Raw genomic sequence first — 19641 nt, 5'->3', positions numbered from 1 at the left:
TAGCAAGATAAAATTTTTGTTAAACTCCTGCAGAAATCCTGAGGTACCAAAATTAAAAGGCCAGTCGTCCTAGCCTCCGTGTTTAATGAATGAAGATGTCGGTTCTGATGACCTAATTTAGATTTAAGTTTTGTGTTAAGGTGCTTACCTGCTTATTCAGTCAGAGAGCAGAAAGAATGCCACGTACTTTCCGTGTGCAGTCACCTCCTGCCAGAATAAGTGGCAGGAACTGAACACTTGCAGACAGCTCTTCATCACTAGTAGGTAGAAACAGCCAGCTTTAAAACTTATACTTAATATTTGTTATGAATTATGCACTCAGTACCAGAAAATGAATTCTTAGTCTACCTAGTCATAGCCATTTGAATGTGTATGTCCAAGGAATAGTTTTAGATTCAGAGAAAAGAAAGCTTTTTACTTGATTCTTGAACTTGATGAATGGGATTTTAACAGCATTGCTTACTGGTCTACCTCTGGCCTTTATCATGAGATGAATTCTACACTCCACTGATGTCAGTGTCTGTCTAACTTAAGCGGGATCAAGATTTTGCCTGCAGTGTTTTCAGAGATAAGAAGTTATATCAAAATTACATACACTTTGCAAATTCCAGCCTAGACTCTTAGCAAGCTACATTTTTTGTAGTTCACAGGGATTTCTGGAGATTCTCTTTCCTGGCAAGCTATTTTGACTCAAACACTTTAGACAGCAGTCTAGCAATATTACCCTCTGTCTTGCCCATCTTCCTTATTGGATTAGTTTTATTGATTTCAAACCTTTGATCCTTAATATCCCATTAGCTAATATAGTGATCTAGCTACATAACAGTATCTAAGAAGTGGCAGCTTGTAAATGAAGTACATACATCTTAGAGTATAGTGTATCATAACTTTATCTGAAATGACACTGAATTTTGCATATTGAACTCCATCTCTTTATTGACTAGCCTTACACATTCTTTAGAAAGCAACCATAGCCAGAAGTTACACCCTGAAATAATCCTGCTGTGTGTCATTGCTTGTTTTTGGCCAAATTATCCCTGGTCTAACTCCAATCAGGTCAACAGAATGAATGACTTTTATCCCAGTAAGTGAAAAGAAGATGAAGATATCCTGTGATGGAGCAGCAGAAAGAAGGAACATGGTTACCTTTTCTATAGAAATTTATCAGCCATTCCTCGTCAGCCTCACTGGACTTCTGTGTGTACTGACTCGTCACTCCTTAGGCTGAATAAGAAACTAGGAGTGCGAACACACACTATTCTCACTTAAATGCCTGCTGTTGTGAGTCTGGCATCCACACAGTTCCTCCAGTTTCTCTGTTTTCAATTTGGATTCATCTCCATAAAGATAAAGCAATAACCTGATTTCAAGTAGTATAAACTGTACAAAATTAAATCTTTGACGTGGACTTTGAATACTGATACGCTGGTGTGCTATCTCACATGGAAGCTGAAGGGAAATGAAAGGAGGAAACATACTTATTTGAAATGAGATCTGCCCTTTTGCCAACCCCTCACCCCTCACAAACATATAACAATTAATTTCCAGGCCAGGAGTGCCTAAAGTTACTCCAACCTTTTTGGCCCCTGGGGAAGAAAGTATGTGTGATGGTGCAGGGGGGAAGGCTTTTATTTGCTGACTTGTGAGAGCTGGATTCAAGAGCTGGTATTCAGTGTTGCCTTTGGTAATACATAGCTTCTCCTACATATTTAGTCTCTGCCACTGGCTATCAGCTCTCTTCCAAAAGACTGTCAAGATGTCAAGTCTAACAAGTGGAAATCACAACAGTCAGCTTTACCTCTTTTGCTTTTACTTATATACTTGTAGAAACTGGCAGTTCCTGCAAGCATTTCTGTATGGGAAAATGTGCTTGTGATGCAGATTGCTCTGATTCTCTGAAGGGTTTCACAGACACTGAGTCTGTCCCTACCAGGAATTCTACTTTTCAACTCTCTCTGCTGTGTGTGCAGCTCTCTTCTGATCTGGGTTGTTTGTTAATTAAGATCTTTGTGTAGAGCATCACAGTTGAGCAGATACCTGCTAGTTTACAAGGACTCAGTGTAGAGGAAATCTAGCTCTCCAGAAGAGGAATAAAAGTATTTTTAAGTGGACTTGGACATTAGGAAATGACAGATAAGAGAAAGCTAGATGGATCAATAGGAAATTTTATGGTAAATTATTTACTGTAAGATTTCTGGAGTGTGAATGAGAATGTCTATAGATCCCCTGTGGCACTTCTGTATAACAAGCTTAAATTCTGTTAAACCTGACCTATTTCAACAGGTTGAATTTAACATTCTGCTGGATGAAAAGAAAGTGTGAAATTAACAGAATAGGTTTTGTTTGTGAAAGACCTTGGTTTTGTGTTTTAACTCACTTGAGGTGAAGTATGTGGAATAAGTATGGACTGTTTAGGGGCAGAATCACTGAGGATTTTATTAAACAGCAAGAAGCTTTGTCATTCCAAGCTGGAAATGATGCCTATCTGAGCCAGTAAAACACACATCAAAGGTGTACATATGGGTTACATTTTAATATTCTTTCAATATTATTATAAAGACCTGTTACTAATTTTAAACTGCATTGGTAAAAACTAATTATTTTCTTTTTTCTGTATTTTCTTCTATATTGCTAAATGATGTAAATCACTAATGTCAATTTTATGCTGATTTATGCCAGCTGAGGATCTAGCTGTGAGAGACATTTCCCCTCTGTATAATCACCCCAAATAGGGAAGGGAAAAGAGGAGGAAGGAATAGTGTCATCTGGATATGTGAATAGTTTGGCTGTAATACAACCCTGAAATAGGCTCTGATACAAAGATGGAAATATGGGGATTATCGTAGAAAGTCTTGAGATAATCCTATAAATAGCAGAGGAAATTCTGGCTAGAAGTTGTCTATTGAAACCATTTTGGAATGAGACGGCTGACAGGAAGACAATTTAAAGCCAGAAACCACAAGGCAGATCCTCACCTGGTGTAAATCAGCATAACTACATTAATTTCAGAGGCATTGACTTGAAAGAACTGTGATGATCTTCACCAGCTGAGGATCTACAACCATAGGTACTGGGTGCCAAATGCTCTCACTCACACCAGTGTAAATCTGGAGTACCTCAACTGACTTGGTGGCGTTATTTTGGATTAACGCTACTGTAAATGAGTGTAGGACACAGTCGTTTGTGTTTGGAGAGTGAAGACAATTGATTCATAAGATGTGAAATGTGTGTTTTTAGATCAAGGAATGCATTTACTTGAGAGATTGTTTTAGTCTGGTATTGCAGATGTAGGCTGTTTAACAACCAGGAATTTCCTTATTCACCCTGCTGTTACAGAAAGGTGTTGACTCCATACAAGCATTCATGACAGTCTTGGCCCTGTAGCTAGCACATCAATAAATAAGTTAATAAATTGTCCAAAAGTGAAGCGGAGAGCAACATTTCCCTATATATGTTCCCTGCGTTGCATTAATAATGACAACAGTACACGGCCACTGCAGTTGACCAAGTTACTTTGTGTTATACCAGCACCACTAAGGGAAGAATTTGTGCCTGTGGTATAAAGGAAATAGTGGAGTCAGAAATGGAACTCTCTTAAGTATGTGTATTCACGTGTATGTAGTAAGGTCAGTCCAAATTCTACACATGTGAACGTGTTGACATGAGGGGAAGCCTTGGCTCTTCATTCAAAGCCATTGCTAAAGGACCATTTAAAGTATGCTTTCATTTATGAGAATACATTTATAAAGACATCTAAGTGCCTCTATTTCCCAATATCTTTTGGTAATGTTACATCTAATACCTACTATCTATTAGCATTTATGGACTAGATCAGGCCCTGAAAAATGTTATCTGTAAAATACTTCAAAAAAGGTCATAGAAAGTAGGTCCTGTGTGGCTGCTTTCCCATCCTCTAGAGCCAGGGGCTGTGTGTGTAGCAGGGAAGGACCTTCTTCAGCTGAGATTGCCCTGGCAGACGCAGAAGAACGCATGGCTGTGCATTTCTAGTCTGCAATTCCTAATGGATCCATTATTAACATTACTGTACTAATATCTCCTGTGAGCTTGCAAACATGAAGGGGTTTTCAAACCATGGTTAGTTATACTGTGCCTTTAACTGCCCTACTGTGCCTCTCTAAGTGCCACATTTTTTAGCTGCTTACATGTGATAACTGTGTTTCAAGGCTACAGTAGAGTTTACACCAGCTGCTTTCATCACTGTGCTCTAAATAGCATCTAAACCAAAGGGTCCTGGTCTGGATTACTGAGGCTATATGGAAACATGAGAAGAACCAGAAAGATAAATATTTCATATTGTATCCAGAGCATTTCCTGTAATTGCTGTTTCCTGCTCTACTTCCTACAGAACTTCTCTACCTTCAACTGTCCTTTGCCTCCCATTTATTGTATTAACATTTACCCAGTGTTCCTGAGCATCATCTGTTCCTGGTGACGTACTGAATCCTACATCCCACAGTGCCTACCCCTCACTCTGTGAATGGCACTGATTTTGACAATGCCGTGTCAACTCAGCTGCTGTTTGTTACAGGCTGTAAAAACCAGTAATAATAATAATAACAACAACAATAATAAGTGGCTGCTCTGGATTTATTCCAACTTGTTGTGTGGAAGGGTTATATCCCAAAAGCAGTATGTAAAAGTTGTGTTTCTGTAGCTGGATCTCTTTACCAAGTTTCATTAATCTGATGGTGAGAAGGGACTCGAGGTTTCCACTTCTGTTTCCTTCAGGCCTCTAAAACTGTTTTTAGAGTCTTCTACCTTTTTTACTTTTGTTTCTCAACTGCTGTTGACCTGAAAGGAACTATGGACTGGATCACTGGTGCCAGAGTAATGATCTTTATCAGCAGAGCCACTGAAGTAGGGTTAATGTTATCAGCATTATTTACCATTGAAGCAACTGTACCTTTTGATAACTCTTAATCCTGACACGGCATTGGCTGGGTTTTTGGTACAGGACTGCATGTACAAGTGTTGCACATATGCACACAGACACACCTTCAATGTTTCTATGGTTTGGAATTAAAATTCCCAATATAGTTATGAGAAAAGTAATCCAGTAAGGAGGATGTGGAGGAGGTTGAAGGGTGATGATCTGGTGAAAAGGGCCTTGTTCCGGGGCTGGGGAGAACTAGTTTATTTTCTAGCTCTGTCTCAGACATTTCCTTTGGCAGACTCCTTTGAGAGGGATTTAAAAAGAATGACTTGCTCGCTATTGTCCAGAGGAGGACAAGGATGCCCTTGATCTCTGCTGCTCTTTGTGTGTGTGTGTTGTGGGAGACTGGGTCCTGCAGTCACTCTGCTGGATGTCTCCAGCCAAGCCTTTCTCAGTCCCAGTGAGAAGCTCTGCTCTTGCTGGAAGTCAGTGGGAACAAACCGTTTAACTCCTGGTTTTGCTATTGAAAATATCTCCTTGCTCTTTTCCTGTGTTGTCCATATGCAAAACTAAGATTTCCTGCAGCAATCCAGTTTGGGTTTAAATGCTGAGATACAGTAGCTAGAGGGCTATATAAGCAGAGAGCGCAGTGATGTTTCCTGTTTACATATTTTTTTTTTCCAATTGTGTGTATTTGTAGTGCTGTTGCTGCTGTCTTTGATTGCTAGTTGGGTTTGACCTTTTCCTCAGTTCTGGGTGGGATTTATTGCTCCAGCTTTAGCTACTTGAAAGTTGTCTAAGCAACTTGTTTTGACTCTCTCTAGTCAGCGCAAAGAGAAAAGGCATCTCTAAAAAATGGAGTAATCCCATCCAAAGATAAGTATCTAGGATATGAAGGTTGTGGGAGGAGTTTTTATGGAAGACAATTTTTTTTTGGAATCATGAATTAGGCGTAGGAAGAAAATGAAAGTGTCTTACACATCTGGAGTACAAAACTTACTGTTCCTTAAAATTGGCAAACCTCCCTGTAGCGTCACGGTCAGTCCTTCTGCAAACACAGGAAAATGTTTGCCACAGAAAATCTGATTTAAAACCAAAGGAACAGTTATATCAGAATTTATACAAGGATTTTATTTGATCTGAATCCATCCACATAATCTCAATTAAGTTTTACAAGTGTTTTAGTATCAAAGTATAGCTATGTTTAATATTTTCCCCCTACAAATAGACAAATATCTGAATAACTGGTGTAAATAATAAATTAGCATGGTAGGGTGATTTAATTTTAGTTTTAAATGCAAAGGAGATCTTTAGGGATTTTGAAGAGGAAATGACTACATTTTCATATCACTGCTTACAATAGACATGTAGTTTTGTATCTCAGTTGATTGAAGTGCAGTCAAAAAACCCCAAACATCCCAAATGTATGCATAGATATATATAGTTCTTATTTAAAACATCATTAAGTTCTTATTTAAAACATCATTATTATCTTTCAATACTGCTGATTTTCTTCCAAAAAATGCCTGTTTGTGAGTGCTTTCAACATCTGAGTTGCTCTCTCAGAAGAGTTTAATGAGTTCTTCTTACCGTGATTGTTTGCATGCTTGCATTTCTTGTTTCCATTGTGCATAACTCAGTTCATGTTTGTAGGTATGGGCTGGAAGGGATCTGACTGCAGGGAGTTCAGATGGGGTCTAAGCAAGAACAGTTTGTGGGTGAAAGAAATAAGTAAAGGTAAACTTAAATTTTATGGTTAAAATGATGAAGTACAAAATCATCTGTTGTAGGAATTCATAATTTAAAATCTTGATTCAGAGTCTCCTTCTCTTTTCTTTCCCATGGAAATTTTCAAAACATCTCTACTATCTCTCCAGGGTCTTTTCATGCCATACCACAGATGAAAACTTCTGCTCCTCTCCTGAGCAAAAACTGCCCTGATGTTTATAAAGTCTAGCACTGTGAAGCACAGGCAACAGCAAGCAATAAATAATAGCAGTGCTAATATTTTGTTTGTATGAAAGAAGGAAAACCTTACCCATTTTGGTTTATGCCCTCAGTAAAGATAAATGATGATGCTATTTGCTAAAGCAAATTTTTTATCGTGGAGATCTTGGTACAATGGGGTCACAAATGAAGTAAGATTAGTGATTTATTTATAGATGTCTCACAGAAACCACTTCATCAGCTGCTCCTGGGTCTATATGGCAGCAATTTTCCATGGAAACATCACACAAGAAGTTATGGACAGTAACTGGGAGGAGGTAGGCAAGAAGTCCTACAAGATTAGGAGCCTGGGTCAAGGCTGGACAAACCTCTGTTGCTCAGGAGGGATTAAGAGAGACAAAAGCTGAGTAATTATAGGCGTAATGATTAGTTCTGCAAAGCGACAATGCAACAAATATTTATCATTTTTGAGTGACGGTGAGGTCTTTCACCTTAGGCTTTATCCTGAAGGTGAACTCTTAACAGCTGTAGCAGAATGGTGCCAGGTGCTCTTTGGAGCTGTAGATATTGATTACCTTTCATGCAGCAAATTATCATTACAAGTCCAGAAAAATATGTCTGCTGTTTTTTTCCATGGCTTCCAGAGAGGTTCTGAGCTATTCTGACTGGGGAAGCCCTACAGACACCCAGATGCAGAGCTTTAGATACAAGGGGAAACTTTCAGCTCTATTGGGACGATACCTAGTGAGATTAGGAGTCACAATTTTGTCTTAGGCATTTGGCTTCTACCTAAATAATTTATTGGATTTTGCTCCTACATAGTAATAGTGCATTGACTTCATTTAGAAAACTTGTCTATGTGATGATTGCCAGTTCTTGTGAAAGGAAGGGAGTAAAATTCTGGGTTAGCATTAAATAACCTGTTGTAGTATGACTTCAGTCACTTCTCCTACCCTGGGACAGAAATAGTCTCACTGAATTTTGGCTGTTTAATGGGGTAGGGCTGATCTAGCTGTACAGTCTCCACATTTGCTCAGCAGTAAGAGACATCTGTAGGGTAATATAGGTCACCTGTAGTAGACAGGCTGGCCCTCTGGCAGAGCCTGCCTCCCTCTGTTCACTGGAGAAGGTGCTCAGGCAGTTACCGGCATCTCAGCATGGAGCATAGGGTCCCCTGCAACTACCACCAGCTACCAAGGAATTTGGTTCTGGTTGAGGCTGGCTATGCAAGTGCCCACTCTAGCCAACGCAGAGAGAAATGCCGGCGGGGGACATTTCAATACAACCTAAAATCAGATTATGGGAGGGGTGGAATGGAACATATCCTGGAGGAAAATGGAGTCAAATTTGAATGTGCTGTGCCCTGCATTATGATTTGCAAACAACTGGGCATGTATCAGGTGTCACATTTAAATGTGGGAGAGGGTCAGACTGAATTGAGTTTGGTGGATGTGTATCTGGGCACCGCCATTGGCAAAACAGTCATGAAGAATATTGGGAGTGTTTGATTATAAAGAGACTGCTTGAAAATGTCAGATTACCAGATCTGAAGGCCAGACCTTTAAGGTCGTCTAGGTTGTCATCTTCTATGAAAAGAATTTCCTAATTATTTTTACTTTAAGCCCAAGAATGTTAAATGTAAGCTCTAATGCAAAAGACCAATAGGTAATCTGTCACACATACCTTGCAAAATAGCCATGAAGTTTAAAAGGCTTAAAATAAACAAGCGTAAAAGCATACTGTGGGTTTTTTCTTAAAGGTTTTTCAATTTTGTGCTCAGAGAAGCTTTTTAATGTAAGAATACAGTTTCTGATCTGCTCCTGGTTATATATTTTTTTGTGGGAAACATGTACTGGCCCCCTTCTCTGCAGAGCCAGCCTGTCCCCAGCCTGTACTGTGTCCAGGGGCACTTCTTTTCTGGGGCAGGACTTTGTGTTTGTCCTTGCTGAATTTCATGAAGTCCCTGTCTGCCCTTTCCTCCAGCCTGTCTGGGTCCCTTTGGATAGCAGACCCAGCCTGGGGGTGTATCAACAGATCCCCCAGTTTGGTGTCCTTGCAAACTTGCTGAGAGTGCTCTCCATCATCTCCTACTGGTCACTGATAAGGGTGTAAACCAGCACAGGTCCCAGGATGTACTCTGGTGCTACCCGATTGTCATTGGCCTCCAGGTAGTGTACAACCCAATAACCACTTCCTTCCGAGCATGGTCATCCAGCCAATCTTTTACCCATCTAGTTGTCCTTGTAGTTGAAATATAATTTCTGGAATGCAGCATATGATTAGTGATGTCATGTAAAAAGTGAATAGGGAAACAATTAAAATGTAATAAATGGAAAGAATAGCTTTTTGTGTCCTTCTTCTCAGAAGGCTGTGCAGTTTTTCTGTTGCATTTAAACATTTTTCTTACGATTTCCTGAACAGAGGAAAAGAAAAATATTTCCAATGTATTATACAAAAGAATATAATACTCATCAGCTGCTAAAGAAAAACACTTGTGATACAGGCAACATGTATAATATTTAAAATCGCTGTCACTGATAATCTTACTTTATGTCATTCAAAGCTTTTAAAGCTGCTCTCTGAGTAGGGATCAAATGTGTAAATGATATTCATGTTACAGTCAGCCTATAACTCCAATTGTCACTGTGATTTGCAATGTGAAAAGTGTAGGCATTCACAGCAACCTAAATAGTATTTTCTTTTTTTCTTAGTTATAATCAAATGCTCACCTTTAGATTCAAAAAATCTAATAAAGACTAATGGGCAATGATCTTCTGGATTAGCAGCAGCACATTCAATATCTCTTTGAGCAGCGATTACCATCTTTTGGGGGGGGATATCAATTTAAAGGTCAAGTGCTTTCATAAAAAAGGTGATTATCCAGTATTTCATATGTTGAACAAAAGCTTAGCAAGATTCATTGTGTGTCAGTTTCTTTTGTATATAGCATATATGCAGCGAAATGGATCGCTTAATTATCTAACTACCTGTCTTTGGGGAAGGTATGTGACCATGAATAGAAGCTGTCAAACAGGTACTTTGCTTTGCTTGTGATACTTAATCAATTACTGTAATGATTGCAGGTTATAAGTTGGCTTTTTAAAAATACGCAAAAATTTAAATTACTTTTGTGCCAGCAGCCAGGGATTTGGTTATAAATGGGTGATTTTATTGGGAATGGAATGTGGAACAAAGATGAAACGGAGAAAGGAACAAAATGGGGCCAAACTCATGTCTGATCCCTTTCTCTTTCCTTTCAAATCTTGTACTGTTCTTTTACAACCTAGAAAGGTATTCTGTTTCTCAGATGTGATAAAAATGGCTAGGGCTATATTTAGAACAAATCCAAGCAAATGAACTTGAAGCTGTTTTTATCCACTCTTTTTTTTTAATTACTATTATTTTTTTCTGGTGGATTTTTATTGGTTACTTTTCCATTTTAATATAATTGGAGCTATCTTAAATAAATTCAATCAAAATTTCTAGCAAACCCATCATATTTCTATTTTTTCCAACTCATTCTTTTTCATTCTTGTAAGGGAGCATTCTTACAGCTGAAGAAATTCTCATTTGTAAATATGGATTACTGCTTTAGTTTGTACAAGTTTGTTGATTTTTTTTTTTTATCACATCCTTTTTTCTACTGATGTGCCTACCATTTGCCAAATAATTCAGGTGTGTTTGATCTACTGCATTTCAAGAAACACTTCCTATCGGTGGTTTACTGCTGGGTATTTGCAGGGTTCTGTTGGTCACTTTACATGTCATTGTTACTTCTCCTTTTGTAGGACAGAAACTTTTAAAATTGGATAGTAAAAATTGATGTCCAGCGAATATACTTGGGAGTACTGGATCATTAATAACCTTTGCTGTTCTTCAAACAAAATTTTGTATATGCAAGAAAAAGGTCTTTGTGTGAAGTACAGCTACTGCTTGGACTTTTGTACACTGAAAAGTAAAAGGTGCTTACCTGAGTGACCACATGCTGGGAAGATTTTTGTCAAATGCCTTTGATAAATCAAGTGGTTCTTGCCTTTTTTTTAAAAGTAAAATGTCTCTAAAAATATAATTTCCAAATAAAAAATCCTCTTACTGTTGTAGAGGGTATCTCATAAATACTTCAAACATCCCAAGTAGGCTGGGAGTTGTAATGCCTTTCTCATTTCTACAGACTAACTGACGATAACCTGCTTTATCTGCTGAGGGGGAGAGGAGGAAAATGGGGAGTTTTATAACATTGCAGATTAATATAAAAAAAAAGAAAAAGAAAAAACCCCATGAGTTTTCATTAGTGTTATTGTATATTAGTCCCACTCCACACATGAAAGTTTTTCTTTAATTATATGAGAGGTGAGTACCAACACAGTTATGATAATTCACTTGATGTACACTGCCAAAAACCTGTGTTTGGTTTTTGGTCCCTGCAGAGTATTATTACCTAGTGCCTAGGTGAACATCCACATTTAAACAATAGGCATTAGCTATTCTTAAGCTTTGTTGCTTTTTTTTTTTTTTTTTTAAAGGGTTTTCCTTGTGGCTGCACACATGGTAAATCTTTAACTTCAAGTGTCCTTCTGTGGTGACCAACTAAAATATTAGCAAAATAAATGTTTTATGGGAAAACGCTGGCAGAAACCCCAGCAGAAACAGGTGGTATTGGGTTATTTCAATATAATGTAATGATGCAGCCAGGTTTCCATCTGGACAGCATGTGGTTGTGTCTACTTAGAGAGTATCAAAGAGTGTGAGTATGCACCAGGGATAATGGTGGTGCACAAAAGTGTAGCTGGATGGCTACTTCACAAAATAATAGTCAGGGTTCTAGGTCCTCTGGGTTAAATACTTTTACTGTCAGAATCTGAATTTCTTCATAAAATATTAAAGGTGAAGCAAACCTCTGACATGCAATACCGAGCTGTGTAATTATAAGGCAGTTCCTGGAAGCCAAGTATTGTTCACATTATAGCTAGGCGTTTATTATAACAGAGTTCATTACCCTTGGAAGCTAAGACATATTTCAAAGAGAGTGCCCTGGAACAGAGGCACTTTGAGCAAGCTTTACTATACGAGGAAAAAAGCCCCAAGCAAGCTGATCAGAATATAGTTAGAAAATGGGAGAGGAATTAGTGGATACATGACTGCTAAGAGCTGAATCTACACATAGTGGACCAGATACACATCTGGAGTAAATGGCTCCATCTTCATTGACTTCAGTATAGGCATGCTGAATTAACACCAGGTAAGACATTTTTAGCCTAATACGAGAGATGGTTTTCCTTTTGGCTGGCAGATGCTCTCACAAACCACAGGGCACACTTTCCAAAGATATGCCACAGACCATCTTCACATCTGTGTGCTCTTTGTACAGAGGGACAGGCTAAATCTGATTACATATACTGGCAAAAGCTTAACTGGGGACAGGATTTAGCCTATTGCATTTAGGGGGAGATTTGGAAGATACCTTTGTAAAATATCCTTTTGTGAGCAAGGGTGTAAGAAGGGAGTTTGTGGGGTAAGAGAAGGAGGAACAGAAACTAACTCAAACTCCCTTGGGGCTGTCAGCAGGAGCAGAGTTGACACAGAGCTGTTTCCATCACTTGGAAGTGTGGAGCAATGTATCAATGCTATCCCATGGGAAATGGCTGTTAATGAATACACAGGGCCTGATTCCTCACTGCCTTTGTATTTTGTGCACGTTGAGTCCTGGTTTACAGTATCAATCAGCTTGATAGCATTTGACACCCTGTGTCATTTGCTTGGCACAAGTGTAAATCACAGAAGCAGGGCTGAGGAAAATTAAGATCAGGTCTTAGGCTGCCATGAATCACATAGCCTTGTGGTCTTCTCTGATGATCCAGTGATTTGCACCAGCTGAGGAACAGGCCCGGGGAACTCTTTCTCTGCTGATATATCACTCCTATAGATGTATGTGTTAACAATCTCCATTTCTCTTTTTTCCTTGCTCATGGATGACCCGATTACACTGGAAACAGTTCTTTCTGCCAGGGTGAAGAACCAACCAAAAGTTTAGGTTGCTGGCCAGCAGCACTTGGCAGCTAGTGATCAACATGCTGCTGCCATTAATCAGTAGTACCACACAGAGGTGCCAAGAGCCATGGAAAATATGAGATGACATCCAGCAACTGATGAATGTGATAATTAAAAGATCGGCAAAGTATTTAACAATAATGGGTAATGGACAGGTTTTGGAAGAAACAACTCTTTCCTTTCCATTCAGTTGATATTAAAAAAAACAAATGTACACATACCTGACACTGGGGATAATACCTCTTTGGACCAACTATAGGTCCCTTCCCGCTGAACAAGTCCAGCCTCTAGATCTTATTTATAATGCCTACGTGGAGAGGAAATGTAATTAGAACAGGTACCAAGGGCCAGGCATCTCAGGCCTTGATCCAGACCACTTAGGAAAATGAGGAACTTCCCCTACAAATGACATCCCATTTAAACTGATGTTATCTCACTTACTTATACCAATGCTGTAGCTTGTGGTCTCAAGTTGCACATGTGCTCAAGTGCTTTGCTGGATCAGGGTACTGGATGATTTTCCTGGAGCTGCAATGACTTGAGGTAAGCCACATGATGGCCTAGCCTCAGTTTATTGTTCAGTCTAATCATGTTTACAGTGCCTCCTGTGGGGAGTACCACTCCTTGGTGTACTGTATTTCATTTCCATTCCCTTTGCCCTTTGAGATCCATGGATGAACGGCACTGTTCAAATTACTTTTTACAAGTGTTGGATTGTGGCCTTCTTTCAGGTGAAATATTTTCATCAAACTGAAGGGATTGATGGATTACCAGTCTCCTCCAAGTTCAGACCTGTGGCTACTCAGGTCATGTGTTTGTGCAGCTTCTTCCCTTCCTTTCTGAAAATAAAGCCATGCCCAGAGACAAGGCTAACTTGTTCCTCCCCTTGTCACAAAACTGGAGTTGCTCAGACAGCAGAGAGTTTATCCAGAGCCAATTAAGAAGGGGAAAAAAGCAACAAAGCAATTTGTCAATGGTTCTTGAAGTCTCCACAGAAGCCTCAAATGAATAACTTGTGACAGCAAACAGGCTGGAGGTACAGAGATTATGGATGTTGATGCACATGGCTGTTCATCTACATCTAGATTACAACACTGATTTAATCGGTCTGGTTCAAGGCTTCTTGGCTGCATGGGCTGATTTGAGTTCTGTTGTCCCAAGGATGAGAAGAACTAAAATGTTCCCGATCTGAGTGTGACAATGTAGGAGTGGGAAAAAAACAGGGAGGAGGATATGACCAGCCACCAGCCTTACTTACAAAGCTTTATCCATCTCTTGCCTCCATCATGTTGCTGGAACAGCCCTTTGCCACTTGCCTTTGCAGTGCTCTGTGCCTAAAACCAGCCTGTGACCACAGGTAGACCAAAAGTATAGTACTGCATGCTGAGAGTTTAAGAGTCCTGAGAAAGTAAGAGGAAATTTGCTACATTTGCTCCTGCTCAGGGAACTTTTCATTCAGAGAATCCTGTCTGGGGAGGGAACATGGTTGCTTCAGATCGGGAAACAACCAATTAAGTTCAGTGGTGCCTCCTCTGAGGAGGCTGTCATCTGACAGTGAGCAAGTGCCTGGTGTTGGGAGGAGGAGGAGGGAGGAGGGGGAAATCAGCAATTCTCTGGAGAAGCAAGAGCCTTAGCTGTAAAAACAGTCCTAATTTTTGGCCTAGTATTCCCCCTTGCCACACCTGTATTAACAAGGAGAGCAACTCCTTTGGGCACTGAGTCAGGCTGAACGAAAGTCATTACCCTCTGCTTGTGAGAAAAGAGCAGATGGTCTCAGCGCAGTTCCAAGTGTGTGGGAGATTAAGTCATGAAACACATGTCAGGAGAGGGAGATTAAGGATCTTTGTTGGGTGACACAAGAGTGAATGAGCTAGCAAGCAGTGCCATACTTTCTGCTGGCACAGCATCTTCTCTGTGCTGTGGGACAGGAAGAGTGAAGGTGTTAGTGGAGGAGACATGTAGTTCCCGTTCCCCTTGATGTTGGCCCTTACAATGGAGTTGGTACTCTGGTGGGATTTGTTTTAAAGGTGCAACTGGTTGTGCAGGGAACAAACAGCCAGAGGATCTCCATCATCACAAATGGACCTGTGACTTTGCAGAGCTTTCGTTTTTCTTCCTCATCTACAGGTTGACCTATGTTAGTAGTGCTCTGACTAGGACATAACATGTTAGTGGTCATGACCCCCTAAAACACTTGGTCAAGCTCTGTGTCTCTTTATGGTGCGCATGGTCCAGAAATACTGTTCTTACCCAAAAAGTAGTGGAGGTTCCTCAGCTGCGCTGACCTCTTTTGCCAATGCAAATCACAGGTGGACCAGGGCTCTTAGCTTGTGGCCTGATGTACAACAGAACTATGCACAGAAATAAGTCTGCCATTTATGCTCCTGTGTGCGAGCACCATGATCGCACAGCCCTTGGAGCGGAGGTAGGAAATGGGATGCAGCTTGGGTGGCTGACTCTAAAGCACAACTCACAATATAAATGCCTAAAGGGCACAGACTCCTCTCTAGATTTTTCACATGTACCTGCTAATTTCCTTGGCCCTGTTGGCTGATGGGCAGATTGTGTATCCTCAGCCTGTCTGAGATTTCCGCTTAAAGCCTGCATGCAGCTTTGCTTAAAGATCTTTGAGAATTGACCCAGTGGCTCTCAGAGTGACAAACCCCACCTCTCCCCAGAAACATGTCGGATGCAGAAGAGTCTTTTCCTGTTCCCAGGAGGGAACAACTTCATAGCTGCCTTTGAATTTGAAGGCTCTCCGCTCCTGTTTTGACAAATGTAAACCACCTGCTATTTGCTGAATGGAGGTTGTGCCTGCGTCTGCCACCGTGGTTCAGAGGTCTGCACCTCAAAGAACCTTTGGTTCAATTTGGGTGTATCTGGAGTGGAGAAAGTCTGGGCAGCTGGACTCATTCCAAAGCAGTTCATCAATCCATAATGTTTTCAAGAAAGTTTTATTTTGCCGCTGTGTCTACTGAAGAGTTTAAGGCTGCCCTGGCAGAGGATCAAAACCTGTGTTATTTGGTACTGTACTGACTTCATAAGGGTTTGCAGCATGGACTCAATTAAGTCTAAAATATTGGGAAGGTGTGTCTTTCTGGTCTTTACATTAAATGCATACTGTATCTCAAATATTCTGGAGTTGAACATATGCCATGTTTTGAAGCCAGTATATTTGAAGGCCCACAAAGAAATGTACTATGCTGCGTATCATATATCTCCTGGAAACAACCTAAGTTATAATTATATCTTCTCTTGCCATGAGAGATGCTAGTAAGTACTTCCAGTAAAAGGGCATTTAAAGGTGAATCCTAAAAGCAAGGGCAAAGAGTTGTAGAATATTATTATTTATCATTGAGTAACATTGCAAAACTCTTAGTCTTCATTTCATTGGAACCTTGGCTGAGTGTTGAAAGACATAATAAAAACAATCAGTATATTCTCATTTTTCTGTGTGAAAAGATGAAGTCATGGCATATGGTCAGCTCACCAGTGCTGTTAATAATAAACCACAGATAATTAAGCACTGATTTATTCCTCTACGTAAGTGAAACAAATTGCTTTAACGGCTTTTGCTGGGGACCATCTAGTCAGATGGATTATATATAGGAAGTTCAAACTAAAAATTAATAGAGATCATATTTCAGTGTGGTGGAGGTTTATGGTAGAAACAATTAGAAACCTAACAGAATGTGTCCTGTATTCTCTTTGATGGAAAATCAGATATTAACCTGGGGAAAAGTCTAATTCTCAACACAGCTGCTCCCCTTGCTCTACTGCACCAGATTTAAGCTGGATAAAAATGGAAACATGTTTAAAAAATTGATCATAGCTTATAATAGCAATAATCACCTTGAAATTGGTTGTTACTACAGTTAATGAACAGAGTATTAAAGCATAAAACGCCCTCAGATTCCCTCAGGCTATTAGCTAACAAGCTGGTTGTTAACTGTGGGTCGGATAGTATCTTTATTTGGTGACTGTCTTTGAAAGACACGGAGCAGATCCTGGGAAGCCATGGGATGGGGTGGGGTGGGGTGGGATGGTGTGCTTGCTTCAGGTAGTGGCAGGAACAGAGTGGGACCTTGGACAGATTATCTCCATTGCGAGACCTCCCTTTCCCCGTGTCTATAGTCTAGTTCCTCCAGAGCATTGTTATCCATGCATGTGAAAGCCATGCTGCTGACTGTGAGCTCCCAGCAGTTTGCCTGGGGGAGGTTTTTCCCCAAAATGAGGCAGGGCAGCCTGTGGCAGGGTGCTGGGGGTCTCATGCTCTTTGCTTACGGGGCTCTTTGCAAGCGTAGGCTTGGCTTGGCTAGTCAGGACGGAGAGAAGTCTTCCCTTTTCAGAAATGTGTTGTGGCATTTTGCACTCTCACTGGTAGCAATACTGCATTGTGGCAACAGAAAGGATGGCACCAAATGTAAATCCCAAAATAGGATGAAAAAAGGGAATGAATTCCAGGCTTTGCCCCTAAGCATATTCAGCAATGAGTGCAGTCTGTACGCAAAAACAAGTTCCAGCTTTTTAGAGCTTTTGCTGCCTCTGTGGTTATATTTGTTTTGTCCATTTTACTTTTTGGTTTTGCTGGTCAAATGCCCTTCTACACTTGGAGGAAAAGCTCCCCGTTCATGTACTAGAAGGATATTTGATAAGCTGGCTTGTGAGTTCAGCTGCGCCTTCCCTCAAAGGCTGCAGATCTTCCTGTCCTCTAAATGGAAATCCTCATTCGGTCTTGTGATATCAGACTGCCACCAGCTTTCCAGCTCTGACTCTGTCAGTTTTTTGTTAAAAAAATCTTTGCACACGCAATCCAGTTTCTCCAGGAGGCCACCTGATTCAACAACATTATTTCAGACCATGAAGTTGCATGTATCAGATAGCCCTACCTTGCAGAGGGGGACCTTCACCATTCAGATATCTCCTGTTTAAGCTCAGCCAGGTCATGACATGGTGCTTTGCAAATTCTCTCTGGTCTTTGAGTTAGAAACTTTGTAGGAAGATGTACAGTTGCAAAAAAGATAGGAATGGTTCAGTTGATCATACTGAGCTTTGTGTAATCTATGTTACTTTTTTGTAGTGCTCACATAGTTCCTTAAAAAATCGTATCTGATGGGGAGATACTGCTTTAGTTTGGGTGCTCATTCCTTTCTGAGCTGTGAAGTAGTAAGGGACTAATAAAATGATATCACTGGAATTCCCTTCGCTAACCTAAAGATTCAGTTTTGCCTACTGGGGTTTTCTGGTGTTCATAAACTTATGGTTTACTAGTCAAAGCTTTGGTATCTTTGGAAAACTTAATGTCACAGAGCATTTATGACTGACCTGGTGTCTTGATCCCAGGAGTCTGAAGTAATATGAGCAAATTTCACTACTGCACGTGCTATATTTAGGTATTTTTTTTCAGCACTGTTGGGGCCCTTGTTCCTAGAGAAATAGATCTTTACCAGAACTAGTTGAAATTTGTGGCAGCAAATTTTTTCCCATGACATGTGACGTGTCCTTGACATTAAAAATGCATATGGATAAAAGTGGGTGATTTTGATTAAATTTCTGAGTATTTGATGAGAAAGGTTAAAACAAAACATTTTTTCTTGACTAATACCTGGCTTACAGCGCTAGAGAGGTTTGTTGTGCAGACCACCACAAGCTTTTTATGAGACTTAAAAGCAGTTTATATCGTGCTACAACTTCAAATATAATTATGCTAGCTCAGAAAATGCTTTGCAAACATAAAACTCCATGTGTCAGCCTATAGTTTCGGTGTCTTAGGTGCAAGAAGGACAGGCTGCTTCAGCAAGGCGTTTCAACCCTGTGCTCTGAAAGCTGACTCATTTCCAGGCTGCAAATACTCCATAGTCTGTTGCGACCTTTTAAACTTTCCTAATCAAATTGAAGAGAGGCAACTTGCTGAATATAATCCCTGTAGAGTGGAAGACTTAAAATAGAATTTTTTCCTTTGTTTTTACAATATTCAGGCATAAATTATAGTAACTTAATTTTCCATGATGGTGTCAGCCACTCTTTTCTCCTTCTTCGCAGGCCATGCTCTCCTGCAGGGTCTGGCAGCTCAGCTGGAGCTGTGAGGCAGGCTCCGGCAGAGACAGAAGGCTGGGACCCATGGCTTGGGGGAGCTGTGGGGCTTGGCGTGACAGCACCCAGTTTGGGGAAAGCTATGGCATAGGCTGCTGCACCAAGGTAGGGAGCTGTGAGCGGGGCAGGGACCAGGCAGTGGCTGCCCCACCAGAGTGCAGTCTGACAGCAGTCCCTGAGCTGGGCCATGGGGCAGCAGGGAGGGCCCAGCAGACACTGGTGACAGACAGATGGGGCACAACAATGAGTCAGGGCCAAGGTGAGAGGTGCAGTCAGTCCATTCATTAGGGGCAGGGGCAAGGTGGTTGGGAGTCCCAGGTGAGGCCAAACAGCGCAATTAAGGCTCATTAGTGCCCTCAGGAGCCTGTCAGCATGATGGAGGTTTTCCTTGGTCTTGCTCTCTTCTTGGGGGAGCTTCATTTGTATAAAAAAAAAAGAGATCTGCTTTTCTAAAGAGAAGAAGGACTTTTGTAGGTGTACTGAAGGTAGGTATGCAGGAGAGCCTGTTTCCAGGCAATACATAAATTTTGATGTTATAATAGCGTCATTAATAGTACCATTTGAGGAAAATGGGAACAATATTTCTACCTGTAGGTGTTTTGCCATGATACGTTGTGTAAGTGGAGAAGTGAGGGATGGGCTGCAATCTCCATGGGTGA

Source organism: Haliaeetus albicilla, chromosome 7, assembly GCF_947461875.1.
Source record: "Haliaeetus albicilla chromosome 7, bHalAlb1.1, whole genome shotgun sequence".
In the NCBI taxonomy this organism is placed as follows: domain Eukaryota; kingdom Metazoa; phylum Chordata; class Aves; order Accipitriformes; family Accipitridae; genus Haliaeetus; species Haliaeetus albicilla.
Note: the sequence above shows the minus strand (reverse complement) of the source record.